We start from the raw sequence: 14,607 nt of genomic DNA on the forward strand, positions 1-14,607 counted from the left end.
TGAAAGCCTTAAAGTTTTATCTTCAGGCTACTAAAGATAATAGGCAATCCTCTACTTTGTTCATTCATCGCCCAGGTCCACACAAAAAGCTAAGGCTGTTACTTGGCTTAGTGGTTAAAGCTTTTAATCCATATGGATTACTTGGAGGCGGAAAATCCTGAAAGCGAATTTCTGCTCATTCAACCAGATCAGTTTATACTTCCTGGGCTTTTAAAAAATATAATTTATGCTTACCTAATAAAAAAATGTCATGGTGGTGAGCGTCCACAATCCATTACTCCTGGGAATTATACTCCTGGCCAATAGAAGGAGGCAAAGATCTCAAATTTCCAGAGCCCTTAAACCCCTCACACCTTACTGGAAACTATTCTGACATACAGGGCTGTCTTTAACACAGGGCAAAAGGGGCAGCTGCCCAGGGCCCAGTCTTTGTTGAGGGGCCCAAGAGTCCTAAAAAAAAAAGAAAAAGTTTTTTTTTTGTTTGGTTCATGCCAGACTGCTGATGTCATGTGACATGGGGGGGCACACACAGTCAGTCCTAATACTGTCACAGTCAAAATTTCTCTGCTTATATTTATCTGTGAGAAACTGTGCCAGACTGTGCCGGTGTCATGTGACATGTCAAGCTAGTGCCATGTGCTGTTTTAGATGTGCACTGTGCAGCACTGAATGCTAAGCCCTAACTCGGCATCCAGCCAATCCCACTGCACTGCATCAGAAAATGTCCTGGTGGGGATTGTTTCTGGGTAGGGCTGACTGTAGGCACATGCAGCAGAAAGCTGGAGCGGCAGGCACGTGAGGATTTGAGCATCTGTGCAGCTGCACACACTACTCTCTTCAGTCTTAAAGGCTGTGTGACTCGTCTCACACTGTATCCATGCAGGCTTGAGCAGACAGCATCCAGTCTGCTGATCCCCTTAGCCTTGCTCTTTGTGCTGTGGCCCTAAGATCAACTAACTGAAGTTTGTTAGGGGAAAAGTGCTTTGTAGTAGTAAGGTGTCAGTGGGAAGAATAAGTTAGTGCACACATGCCCCACCCCCATGCAGCATTGTCTAGTGCAGGGTGAGAGGGAACTTGTTCCTAGCAAAGAAGTGACATGTGCTGCTGTGGCTGATGTATAGTGTCATGCTGATACTTCACACATTAAGGTAAGGTTTATTTTTATATATTTTTTTCTCTCTGTCTCAGATTTTGCAGCTTCCCATAGTAGTTCTGCTGTTCCAGTCAGTAAACTTATATTTGTCTGCACCTCCATGCTTCCTCCTCAGTCTTTACCTTGCTTTACTCCTATTGGCTGCCCTAAATCTCTTTAACCAGCTAACCTCACACGAGAATCACATTCAAAAGCATATTAAATTAATCACAGTGGAGGAATTTATATATTTATTTACTTATTAGTACAGCTTAAGTCGAGTTTCACATATTCCAATTTCTTTCTTTTTTTTTTTTTTTAAACGATTAGCCCAGCAGTGGATCCACTGCTGGGCTAAAGTTTGCCCAGGGTCCAGTCAATATTAAAGACGGCCCTGCTAAGCTAGAAAAGATGGTAGGAAAAGAAAATAAAAGCAATAAAAAGGTACAGGGAAAAAAAGAGGTGCATACTTAATCACAATAGAAAATAATTGGGCAGGACCTTGCATACTCTCACCACTATAAAATAAATTAATTTATCAGGTAAGGTGGTTATATTCCACGATCCATTACTCCTGGGCGGGACCACACTTATACTATTCCAAATACATTGGATGATTAGTTTTTTTTAAGTTATCATGCAGAAAATATATTTATATATACACAATACTATTAACTGCCCAGAAACAGCTGCCTGATGGACTTACTTACCAAAAGCTGCTTCAGAAGAAGCAAAATACATGAAAATCATAGAAAAGCAAGCCAGACAAAACGATTAAGGAACTACTAGAGCATCCACAAACACCACCTGAGAATCCCCTGGACCTTGCAAAATATCTGGGGAGTTCTTTGTTAAAAATGTGAATCCATCAGATCCACTTCTGGAAGACCCCGTAGGTCTACAGTCTGACTGAAGACTACCAGATGAAGAGACCATTCCCCTGGGTGAAGGAGTTTGGCGACTGAGAAAGACTGTTTCCTAATTGCACACCCCTGGAAAATGCACTGCAGAAATTATACAGGAATTACTTTCTGCCCAAGTCAGAATTCGGGAAACCTCCCTCATCGCCAGGGTATTGTGAGGTCCCACCTGATGATTGATGTAAGCCACTGCTGTGAATTTACTGACTGGAAATGCAAATAAGATCCAAAACTTTTATGGACAATTTTGTCTCCTGAAGTACCCAAAATCCTTGTGCTCTCTGGGACCCCCAGAATGTACCCAACCTGAAAGACTTGCATCTGTGGAGATCACAAACCAATTTAGGCAAATGATGCCCCCAGAACAATGGACCAATGATTGATCCTACAGGGAAAGGATTGTCTTGTTTTGGCATCCAAAAGAATATTTTAAACCAACTGAGAGTAAGCACTTGCACCACTGATGAAGGATACAAAGCTGCAGAGGCGGCCTCATGTAAAACTGAGCAAATAGAATTGCATCTGAGGCTGCTATCACTACTTCCATACAAAGAGGTACACAAGAAGAAGGAACAGAATGAAGATTGAAACAAGCTGAAAGTAACTTCAACCTTCTCTGTTCTGTCAAAGACAGAGTCAGGGAGATTGAGACGATTATTACACCCAAAAAAACTCCTGGACTAAGGAGACAGAGAACTTTTTGAAAAGTTTATTTTCCAACCATGCTCTTGAAGAAACAGCAACAGTTTGTTGGTATGAGATACTACTAAGTGTAAAGATGGAACCTTTACCAAGATAGTGTCCAGGTAAGGAACAACTGACACACCTAGTGCTCTTATCACTAATAAGAGAGTCCCCAGAACCTTTTTAAAGATTTGGTAGCCAGACCAAACGGAAGAGTTTAAAACTGAAAGTGCTTGTCCAGAAATGCAAACCTTAGGAATTGATGATTACCCCTGTTAATAGGGTTAGGTAGATAAGCATCCTTCAGATCTATAGAGGACACAAATTGCCCCTGTTGAACAAGAGGAAGGATAGCTTCTCTGCAATGACAGCCTTAGTCCCTGAATGCAATGCACAGGAGAGAAAATCCAGCAAGAACAGTTAGGTATTTGGAGTAGGAAAAAAGGATTGATTTTTTTAACAGCAGAAATATTGGAGTAGAGGTACTTTTCCGAAAAAAGGTAACCTCACTGTATCGATGACCCTCTCATAAAACCCCTTTTGGACAGCACTAAGTGTACAATTTCCTTGCATCAGCCTCAGAGAATCCAAATTTTGGAAAAGGAACAGACCTTGAAGGAGAAGGTCCGCTCACTGAGACAACCTCCAAGGAGGGTAGAAAGCATCCTCACCAGGTCTGCTAACCAAGACTTGCAAGGCCACGCTGGAGCAAACTATATCACAGATGTCCGCTCCAGATTGATGCAGGCGAGTACCAGGAAGGAGCAAGCATAGAAAAACAGATATGGGAATGAACTTCCATGGCAAACCAAAACTGCGTGAGGATCTCTCGATCTTGACCCGTATCTGGGCAGATTGGTATAGAAACAAAAGGTCCTGAGGCCATGCCATTAGAGCATCGAAAATGGTTCTCAATTTCAAATATTTATTGTAGGGGAGGACTTCTCCATTGACCAAGTTCCCTGAGTCTTCAAGAAACCCCAGACCGCTCCCTAGCCAAGAAGGCTGGCGTCCACAGACACAATTTCCCAAAATGGTCTAAAAAACATGTGCCTTGAGACAGGTGGTCCAGACAAAACCACTAGGAGACAAAGACTCTCGTATGGGAGTCCAGAAAGATTGCTAGTGACAAATTGGAATGGTCGCCATTCCATTGCCTGAGCATACCTAGATGTAAAGGTCGCAAATGGAAGAGAGCAAAAAGACTAATCTCCATTGCAGCCACCATGAGACACACCGCCTCCATGCATTGAGGTACAGAGGGAAAAACACTGGATTAAAAAGATAGGCAGGCGAACAGGGACTGTTTCGATGAAAGATAGAAATACCTGCATGAGAGAAGAATCGATAACTGATCCCAGAAAGCACACTCTGGAGTTGGGAGATAGCGAGCTCTTGCTCAGATATATGATCCACCAGAGTTCCCGAAGGAGACACAGAAGGGTATCAAGAGAAATCTTTTTAAGGGAAAAGAAGAAACCTGAACCAAACATCATCCAGATCAGGAGCCAGCGTGATTCCTTGGAGCAGAGCTAGGCCAAAGGACAAGTGCTATGAACTAGAATGGTTGTCCAGAAAGGAATGAAAAAGGGTCCCTGAGATACCTTGATCTTCCTGAACTCAACGGGAGTATGGATAGGATAGTCTCCAATTGAGAACGGAACCTTCAGAAACTGAGACTCTTTAAGTCCAGAAAATACTTAACGTTCCCTGTTTCTTGGGGACCACTGATGGAAAGAATAACACGCCAGGTCCCGCTGAGAGGGGCACTGGGACAATAATTGCCCTGGAGCACCGATCCTTACCCATGGACTGCTTAGGTTGGTCAGGCTTGCAAGAGACCAGAGATCACAGTCCCTTGATCGAACAAAATTGAAAGAAAAAATGCCAGATAAGCTACCCTTGGATATAGACAAGAACCAAAAGGGTTGAAGATGGAGAGAACAGATTCCATGCTTCTCCCATTCCATAGAAATGATAATCGCCATGCGCGTTTGAAAGAGAAGTCCTCAGTAGCCCTGGGACTAAAATCATAAACTATGTCCAGCCTAAGAATCTTAGACTCGATAGGATAGATTCAGTTACACCCAGAGTCGATAAAAAAAACTCCTTGAGCAGAAAAATAAGATATTCAAGCTTAAAGGGACAGTCAACACCAGATTTTTTGTTTTTTAAAAAGATAGATAATCCCTTTATTACCCTTTCCCAGTTTTGCATAACCAACACAGTTATAGTAATCCACATTTTACCTCTGTAATTACCTTGTATCTATGCCTCTGTAAACTGCCCCCTTATTTCAGTTCTTTTGACAGACTTGCATTTTAGCCAATCAGTGCTCACTCCTAGGTAACTTCACGTGTGTGAGCTCAATGTTTTCTATATGAAACACATGAACTTACGCCCTCTAGTTGTAAAAAACTGTCAAAATGCATTCAAATTAGAGGCGGCCTTCAAGTTCCAAGAAATTAGCATATGAACCTCCTAGGTTTAGTTTTCAACTAAGAATTGCAAGAGAACAAAAATTGATGATAACAGTAAATTGGAAAGTTGTTTAATATGACATGCTCTATACGAATCATGAAAGTTTTTTTTGGACTTGACTGTACATTTAAATCTGATCTGAAGGCTATTTCCTCAGGATCTCGCTGGAACCTTCAGCAGCAGAGTCTAAACCAGATAGTTCACTTTCAGAATCTATTAAAGTATGCTCACCCTTAAAATGTAGAGGAACCCTGACTAACACAGAGACTAAGGAGTACTGAGTCCTGAAATGAGATAAACCCTTCTCTTTCTTTTACCAGAAATGGGCAGGGCACTCAACGCAGCAGAAAAAGCAGCCGACTGAAACTTTGTAGCAAAGTCCACTGGGAAATAAATACCCCTAGAAGGGGACTGAGCGGAGCCGCAGGTACTTCCTGTACAACATCAGGAGACAGGGACTGAGGGAAAACTTGCAGCAATCCTTGCCCGCAAAATCATAACCATGTTAAAATTCCTAAGTATTTCTGATTATTAGAACCTACTGTTCTCAAAAGATCTGTTGAACAAGGAAAATCACAATCTGATTTAAAAACACCACTAGATGACAGTAAAGTACTGAGCTACATAGGTTCCCCCACCCCTGATGCAAAGTACAGAAGATTTATAATCATAAAATACAAATTCAGGGACATGCAGGGTCCTTCGCCTTCAAACTCCACTGAAAAATGATGCTCCTCAGAATGCTGAGAGAGAATGACCAACCTGGACTCTATAGAGATACTAATTCTCGAAGTGTTTGGACTTCCGTTTGTGGGAGGAGCCTCGTGAGACGCGCGCTACTGGCGTCCTGAGCGATACACCCGCACACAGGCATCTTCAAGCTTTTCCACGGCCGATATGGTGTTTTACATTCTGGCCAAGAGATCGTGTCCAGACTGGAGAGAAATCCCCCCCCACGCTGAGAATCACCTTCTGGATAATAGGAAGTCCCAAGCCATCAAGACTCACTGGCTAGAGTCACGGACGGTACAGGCTGCCGCCTCAAGCTACGGTTTTACCTCTGCATTGCTCCCAGGACCCTGGTGTCTGGAGAAAGTCGGAACGGCTGACGCTGCTCCTGACGGCCTCTAGGCCCAGGATAGGAGACAAGTTTCAACAAAGCCAACAAGTCTAGTCGACCTAGACAGAGGAGACGTCTATCGAGCGCAACAGTGTCCATACCAAGCAAGACCCTGTCCCGCCTCCCAGAACCCCAGGGCTAAGAGAAGTATATAAGGTGAGACAGAGCACAGCTGCTCTTTTTCATTTCTTTTTTTGGTATATCGGCTTGTCCTGGGATAGGAGGTGGGGAGAAGACCAACTTACTATATGCACTATATGCACCATATGCATTTAAACCCTATATCTCCATCGCTGTCAGAGCTTGAATCAATTTGCTGAGCAGCGGAATAAGAGCACAATAAGTAACGGAAAGAGAAGGAAAAGACAAACTATGCTGTTCTCCCCTCTGGCACATTAATCTCCCCCTATATTCTTTGGCCTGTTTACTGGGACTCTGGAATACATATTAAACAGGGGTAGGGCCCATAGATTGCCTTGTGCCAAGCTGTACCTGCTGAAAGGCTGGATGCTGACTAGTATAACTAAGGTGTTGTCATTTCATGCCAAAGGACTTTTTGTTTTTTATGCATCTGAATGGGATGTACTGAAGTATATATGACTCTTCTCTGCTGATTAACTTATTGGAGACACATTTTTCTGCTCTCTCCGCCCTAAAGCACAGTGATATCAGGTTCTTGGTCCTCCAGGTTGAGGTCCTCAGGAAATTCAAAGATCAGCTGAACTGTCTCAGTCTTCATTTGACTCCACTGTTAAAAATGTATTATAAGTTTTTTCTTGTCTTTCTGTGTTTTGAGCCTATTGGGCAAATCTGTATAGATCTTAATGTTATACACTTAGATAACAGCTGCTAGCCTCGTTTAATTAGTCCAGAGACTAGACGCCTCCAAAGGTTAAAGTGTTAGATGGGCAACATTTAAAATATAGACAAGCCCCTGAGTATGGTATAACAATAACAGTGTCTAGCTAAGCTGAACCAGCCTGGAAAACAGGCTATGACATTTTAAAATACGGGTAACGACTTTTAGAAAAGGAGAAGCTATTGAGTCACCTATAAGGTTTTGTGAATATCTCCATGCAATCTCTGAGATCAAGATTAAGATCAAACGATCTAAAGATATTGATTTGAAAAGTATTTGGTAAATAATCTCAATATGGCATAAAAGTTGTCTATAGCTTAAAGGTATAGCAACAACTAATCGTTTTAGAATTGTAGGTAAAACTTCTATCTGTTAAGCATTTGATTTAAGATTGTTATCTTTCCATATACCTATTTATATAACTGTCTGTTGATATAGCCGAACATATATATATTAGGGGTTACTGGTACAGGTTACACCCTTTCTAGAGTATCTTCCTCCCCAAATTTATTTGCGGTTAGGTCTGAGTTTAGTAATTCTATTACGGTATAAAACGGTCTATAGATGTAGGGCAGTTTAATAATAGCTTGGCAATATAGAAACAGTGTACTAGAACTGCTACTGCAATATAAACTGACCTAAACATAACTAACTTGGAAACAAATATCACCAATCCCTTATACACTGGGTAAGATTACAGGAGTGGCCAATCCTACACGCTCTCTTTCACTCATAGGTATATATCACTCAGCTGTGCGCTGTAATTATTTTTTTTTTAGACACTTAATAAATCACCTTAACGTATCATCCTTCTCATATCTGCTTCACTTGGTAGACTATCACGATACACATAGCTAACATTTAGCTTTTCTCACGTATTTCTTAATATACACTAACACACGCCGTTTTCACAGCTTTTTTTTTTTTCCCCGCGCCTCTTCCCTTTATGGACAAATTTTTAGGGATCAGTAGAACGGACACAGGTACAATGCCACCTAAAATCAAGGATAGAAAGCCTAGATCAAGTATAGGCAGTATAGAGGCAGGGGCAGTAGATCTTCTCTCTGGGCCCAATACTGTCATTGACACCAATAACTTAGTAAAACAAATATCGGACCTATTCCTGCCACAATTTGAAGGAGTTAAGACAGAACTAATGACCTTAACAAGTGAACTCAAACAGGTTTCAAGTAGACTTGGGGAAATTGAAAATAGAATTTCAAATTTAGATGATCTACAGCACACCCAACAGACCCTTTTAGATGCTCAGACGAAGACAATTGAATCTTTGCAATCACGACTTGATGATTTAGAAGACAGGTCACGGAGAAACAATTTGAAAATAGTAGGTCTCCCAGAGACTCCAGAGTTTACTGACCTATTGATATTCATTAAAAAAACATTACCAGAAATACTTGATATGCCTCCAAGCAGTACAGAGATAGTAGTGGAAAGGGCCCACAGACTGGGTATAAATTCAAAAAAAGATAGCTTTACAAAATACAAAAGACCAGTATTAGTGAAGCTATTAAACTTCCAAGATAAGCAAAGAATTCTATCGTACTATAGGAAAAAAGCTGTCGCTGAGATAAACAAAGAACGTATCTATCTGTTTTCAGATTTTTCTGCTGAGACAATCAATAAGAGGAGACTGATGGCCCCCTGGTGTACGCAATTGATTAATGCGGGCTATAGGGCCACAATGATCTATCCTGCAAAAATTAAAATTTTTTTAGACAATAACGTGTTCACATTAAATACAGCAGAGGAGGCTAGACAATTTTTGGATAATAAAAAGGTATAACTTGAATATGTACATTCATTTTTATGGTTCAAGCAGACGGGTACTGGTCCGGCCGTTTTTTTTTTTTTTCTTCTCTTGCTTTTTTTTCTCCCTCGCCTCTTTTCTCTTCCCTTCCTCTGTTTTCCACGGGTTACTCACCGTTGGTCTATCCTTGGGAGAGGTCAGCGGGATTGAGAGCTTATCTCAATAGATATGAAAAAATCACTTAATTTATTCTCCTGGAACGTGGGGGGCTTCTCCTCCCCCGCCAAGAGGAAAAAAATAATACACCATTTGAAAAAATACAAACCAGATATCGTATTCCTGCAGGAAACTCATCTGAGCCTGCAGGAAGCAGAGAAACTCAGAATAGGTTGGATTGGGGAGGTAATTGCGACTCCAGCAGTAAAAAGAAAGAGAGGATGCATTTTCAGTAAGGACTTAGACTTCCAGTTAATATCCCAAGAAAGAGATTTGGAGGGAAGATATTTAATCTTAGAAATAGAGATCAATGATTGTCGCTATGTGTTATGCAATCTATATGCACCAAATGAATGTCGGTCAGACTTTTGGGATAGGCTATATTCAAAATTAATTAATTCAATAGACGCTCAACTGATCATAGGTGGGGACTTTAATAGTGTGTTTGTTCCCCAGCTGGATAGACTGAGGACCAGCGGTTCATACAGATCTAGGAAAGAAGCTAAGATACTGACCTCTTTTTTAAAAGGTCTTAAACTAAGGGATATATGGAGAATTCAACACCCTGACGATAAAATGTTCACATGTGAATCTAAAACATTTCGTACATTTTCAAGAATAGATATGTTTTTAGTGACTGAAAGGCTCTTACACTTAGAAATTAAGACAGATATTAAAAATATAGTTTTATCAGATCATGCCATTATTTCTATGTCTATCCAGTTGGGGAATAAAAGAGAGAGTCTATATGCCAAGTTCTTTTTTCCTTCCTTTCTACACTCTAATATCCATTTTAGAAACTGGCTGTCCAAAAATGGAGGGACTATGCTGCCCTAAATAATGAATATCTTTCTAAGACAGAAATATTCTGGGAGGCCGCTAAGGCCTTTCTCAGAGGCGAGATAAAGGCCTATATGGTTAAAAGAAAAAGAAAGCTAAGAGCTAGGGAATTTCAACTAACGAATTATCTTAAAAACAAATTTATAAAATATATCGACAGCCCAAACAGTGATAACTGGGCTATTTATCAAAAGGTTAAAAAAGAAAGGGAATTATTCCTAATTCAAAATCAGTTACAAGAAGATTTTAAAAAACATAATTTATGCTTACCTGATAAATTTATTTCTCTTGTAGTGTGTTCAGTCCACGGATCATCCATTACTTATGGAATATATTCTCTCCCTAACAGGAAATTGCAAGAGGATCACCCAAGCAGAGCTGCTATATAGCTCCTCCCCTCACATGTCATATTCAGTCATTCGACCAAAACAAGACGAGAAAGGAGGAACCACAGGGTGCAGTGGTGACTGAAGTTTTAAATAAAATTTAGATCTGCCTTAAAAGACAGGGCGGGCCGTGGACTGAACACACTACAAGAGAAATAAATTTATCAGGTAAGCATAAATTATGTTTTCTCTTGTTAAGTGTGTTCAGTCCACGGATCATCCATTACTTATGGGATACCAATACCAAAGCCAAGTACACGGATGATGGGAGGGTCAAGGCAGGCACTTAAACGGAAGGAACCACTGCCTGTAGAACCTTTCTCCCAAAAACAGCCTCCGAAGAAGCAAAAGTGTCAAATTTGTAAAATTTCGAAAAAGTGTGAAGCGAAGACCAAGTCGCAGCCTTGCAAATCTGTTCAACAGAGGCCTCATTCTTAAAGGCCCAGGTGGAAGCCACAGCTCTAGTGGAATGAGCTGTAATTCTTTCAGGGGGCTGCTGTCCAGCAGTCTCATAGGCTAAACGTATTATGCTACAAAGCCAAAAGGAGAGAGAGGTTTCCGAAGCTTTTTGACCTCTCCTCTGTCCAGAGTAAACGACAAACAGGGAAGAAGTTTGACGAAAATCTTTAGTTGCCTGTAAATAGAATTTCAGGGCATGGACTACATCCAGATTATGCAAAAGTCGTTCCTTCCTTGAAGAAGGATTAGGACATAATGACGGAACAACAATCTCCTGATTGATATTCCTGTTAGAGACTACCTTAGGTAAAAACCCAGGTTTAGTACGCAGAACTACCTTGTCTGAATGGAAAATCAGATAAGGAGAATCACAGTGTAAGGCAGACAATTCCGAGACTCTTCGAGCCGAGGAAATAGCCATCAAAAATAGAACTTTCCAAGATAAAAGTTTAATATCAACGGAATGAAGGGGTTCAAACGGAACTCCTTGAAGAACTTTAAGAACCAAGTTTAAGCTCCACGGAGGAGCAACAGCTTTAAATACAGGCTTAATCCTAGCTAAAGCTTGACAAAAGGCCTGGACATCTGGAACTTCTGCCAGACGCTTGTGCAAAAGAATAGACAGAGCAGAAATCTGTCCCTTTAAAGAACTAGCTGATAAGCTTTTTTCCAAACCCTCTTGGAGAAAAGACAATATCCTTGGAATCCTAACCTTACTCCATGAGTAACTCTTGGATTCGCACCAATACAGGTATTTACGCCATATCTTATGGTAGATTTTTCTGGTAACAGGCTTTCGTGCCTGTATCAAAGTATCAATAACTGACTCGGAGAAGCCGCGCTTTGATAGGATCAAGCGTTCAATCTCCACGCAGTCAGTCTCAGAGAAATTAGACTTGGATGATTGAAAGGACCTTGTATTAGAAGGTCTTTCCTCAAAGGTAGAGTCCATGGAGGACAGGACGACATGACCACTAGGTCTGCATACCAGGTCCTGCGTGGCCACGCAGGCGCTATCAGAATCACCAATGCTCTCTCCTGTTTGATCTTGGCAATCAGTCGAGGGAGCATAGGAAACGGTGGAAACACATAAGCCATGTTGAAAAACCAAGGAGCTGCTAGAGCATCTATCAGCTTCGCTCCCGGGTCCCTGGACCTCGAACCGTAAAGAGGGAGTTTGGCATTCTGGCGAGACGCCATGAGATCCAGATCTGGTTTGCCCCAACGATGGACCAGTTGAGCAAATACCTCCGGATGGAGTTCCCACTCCCCCGGATGAAAAGTCTGACGACTTAGAAAGTCTGCCTCCCAGTTCTCCACTCCTGGGATGTGGATCGCTGACAAGTGGCAAGAGTGAGACTCTGCCCAGCGAATTATCTTTGAGACTTCCAACATCGCTAGGGAGCTCCTGGTTCCCCCTTGATGGTTGATATAAGCCACAGTCGTGATGTTGTCCGACTGAAATCTGATGAACCTCAGTGTTGCTAGCTGAGGCCAAGCTAGAAGAGCTTTGAATATTGCCCTTAGCTCCAGAATATTTATTGGGAGGAGTTTCTCCTCCTGAGTCCAGGATTCCTGAGCCTTCAGGGAATTCCAGACTGCGCCCCAGCCTAGGAGGCTGGCATCTGTTGTTACAATCGTCCAATCTGGCCTGCGAAAGGTCATGCCCCTGGACAGATGGACCCGAGATAACCACCAGAGAAGAGAATCTCTGGTCTCTTGATCCAGATTTAGTAGAGGGGACAAATCTGAGTAATCCCCATTCCACTGACTTAGCATGCACAATTGCAGCGGGCTGAGATGCAGGCGCGCAAATGGCACTATGTCCATTGCCGCTACCATTAAGCCGATTACTTCCATGCATTGAGCCACTGACGGGCGTGGAATGGAATGAAGGACCCGGCAAGCATTTAAGAGTTTTGATAACCTGGCCTCCGTCAGGTAAATTTTCATTTTTACAGAATCTATCAGAGTCCGTAGGAAGGAGACTCTTGTGAGTGGTGATAGAGAACTCTTTTCCACGTTCACCTTCCACCCATGCGACCTTAGAAATGCCAGAACTATCTCTGTATGAGACTTGGCAATTTGCAAGCTTGTCGCCTGTATCAGGATGTCGTCTAGATACGGAGCCACCGCTATGCCTCGCGGTCTTAGAACCGCCAGAAGAGAGCCCAGCACCTTTGTAAAGATTCTCGGGGCCTTAGCCAACCCGAAGGGAAGAGCTACAAACTGGTAATGCCTGTCTAGGAAGGCAAATCTTAGGAACCGATGATGATCTTTGTGAATCGGTATGTGAAGGTAGGCATCCTTTAAATCCACCGTGGTCATGTACTGACCCTCTTGGATCATGGGTAGGATAGTCCGAATAGTTTCCATTTTGAATGATGGAACTCTTAGGAATTTGTTTAAAATCTTTAGGTCCAATATTGGCCTGAAGGTACCCTCTTTCTTGGGAACCACGAACAGATTTGAATAAAATCCCTGTCCTTGTTCCGTCCGCGGAACTGGGTGGATCACTCCCATTACTAGGAGGTCTTGTACTCAACATAGGAATGCCTCTTTCTTTATTTGGTTTTCTGATAACCTTGAAAGATGAAATCTCCCTAGAGGAGGAGAAGCCTTGAAGTCCAGAAGATATCCCTGAGATATGATCTCCAACGCCCAGGGATCTTGGACATCTCTTGCCCACGCCTGGGCGAAGAGAGAAAGTCTGCCCCCCACTAGATCCGTTTCCGGATAGGGGGCCATCCCTTCATGCTGTCTTAGGGGCAGTAGCAGGTTTTCTGGCCTGCTTGCCCTTGTTCCAGGACTGGTGAGTTTTCCAGGCCTGTCTGTAACGAGCAACGGTTCCTTCCTGTTTTGGGGCGGAGGAAGTTGACGTTGCTCCTGCCTTGAAGTTTCGAAAGGCACGAAAATTAGACTGTTTGGCCTTTGATTTGGCCTTGTCCTGAGGAAGGGTATGACCCTTACCTCCCGTAATGTCAGCGATAATTTCTTTCAAGCCGGGCCCGAATAAGGTTTGCCCCTTGAAAGGAATATTAAGTAATTTAGATTTAGAAGTCACATCAGCTGACCAGGATTTAAGCCATAACGCTCTGCGCGCTTGAATGGCAAAACCGGAATTCTTAGCCGTTAGTTTAGTTAGATGTACAATGGCATCAGAAACAAATGCATTAGCTAGCTTAAGTGCTTTAAGCTTGTCCATAATTTCATCCAATGGGGCTGAGTGAATGGCCTCTTCTAGAGACTCAAACCAAAATGCCGCAGCAGCAGTGACAGGCGCAATGCATGCAAGGGGCTGTAAGATAAAACCTTGTTGAACAAACATTTTCTTAAGGTAACCCTCCAATTTTTTATCCATTGGATCCGAAAAAGCACAACTATCTTCCACCGGGATAGTGGTACGCTTAGCTAAAGTAGAAACTGCTCCCTCCACCTTAGGGACCGTCTGCCATAAGTCCTGTGTAGTGGCGTCTATTGGAAACATTTTTCTAAATATAGGAGGAGGGGAAAAGGGCACACCAGGTCTATCCCACTCCTTGCTAATAATTTCTGTAAGCCTTTTAGGTATAGGAAAAACGTCGGTACACACCGGTACTGCATAGTATCTATCCAGCCTACATAATTTCTCTGGAATCGCAACTGTGTTACAGTCATTCAGAGCCGCTAAAACCTCCCCTAGCAATACACGGAGGTTCTCAAGCTTAAATTTAAAATTAGAGATCTCTGAATCCGGTTTCCC

Source organism: Bombina bombina, chromosome 11 (assembly GCF_027579735.1).
Source record: "Bombina bombina isolate aBomBom1 chromosome 11, aBomBom1.pri, whole genome shotgun sequence".
NCBI lineage: Eukaryota > Metazoa > Chordata > Amphibia > Anura > Bombinatoridae > Bombina > Bombina bombina.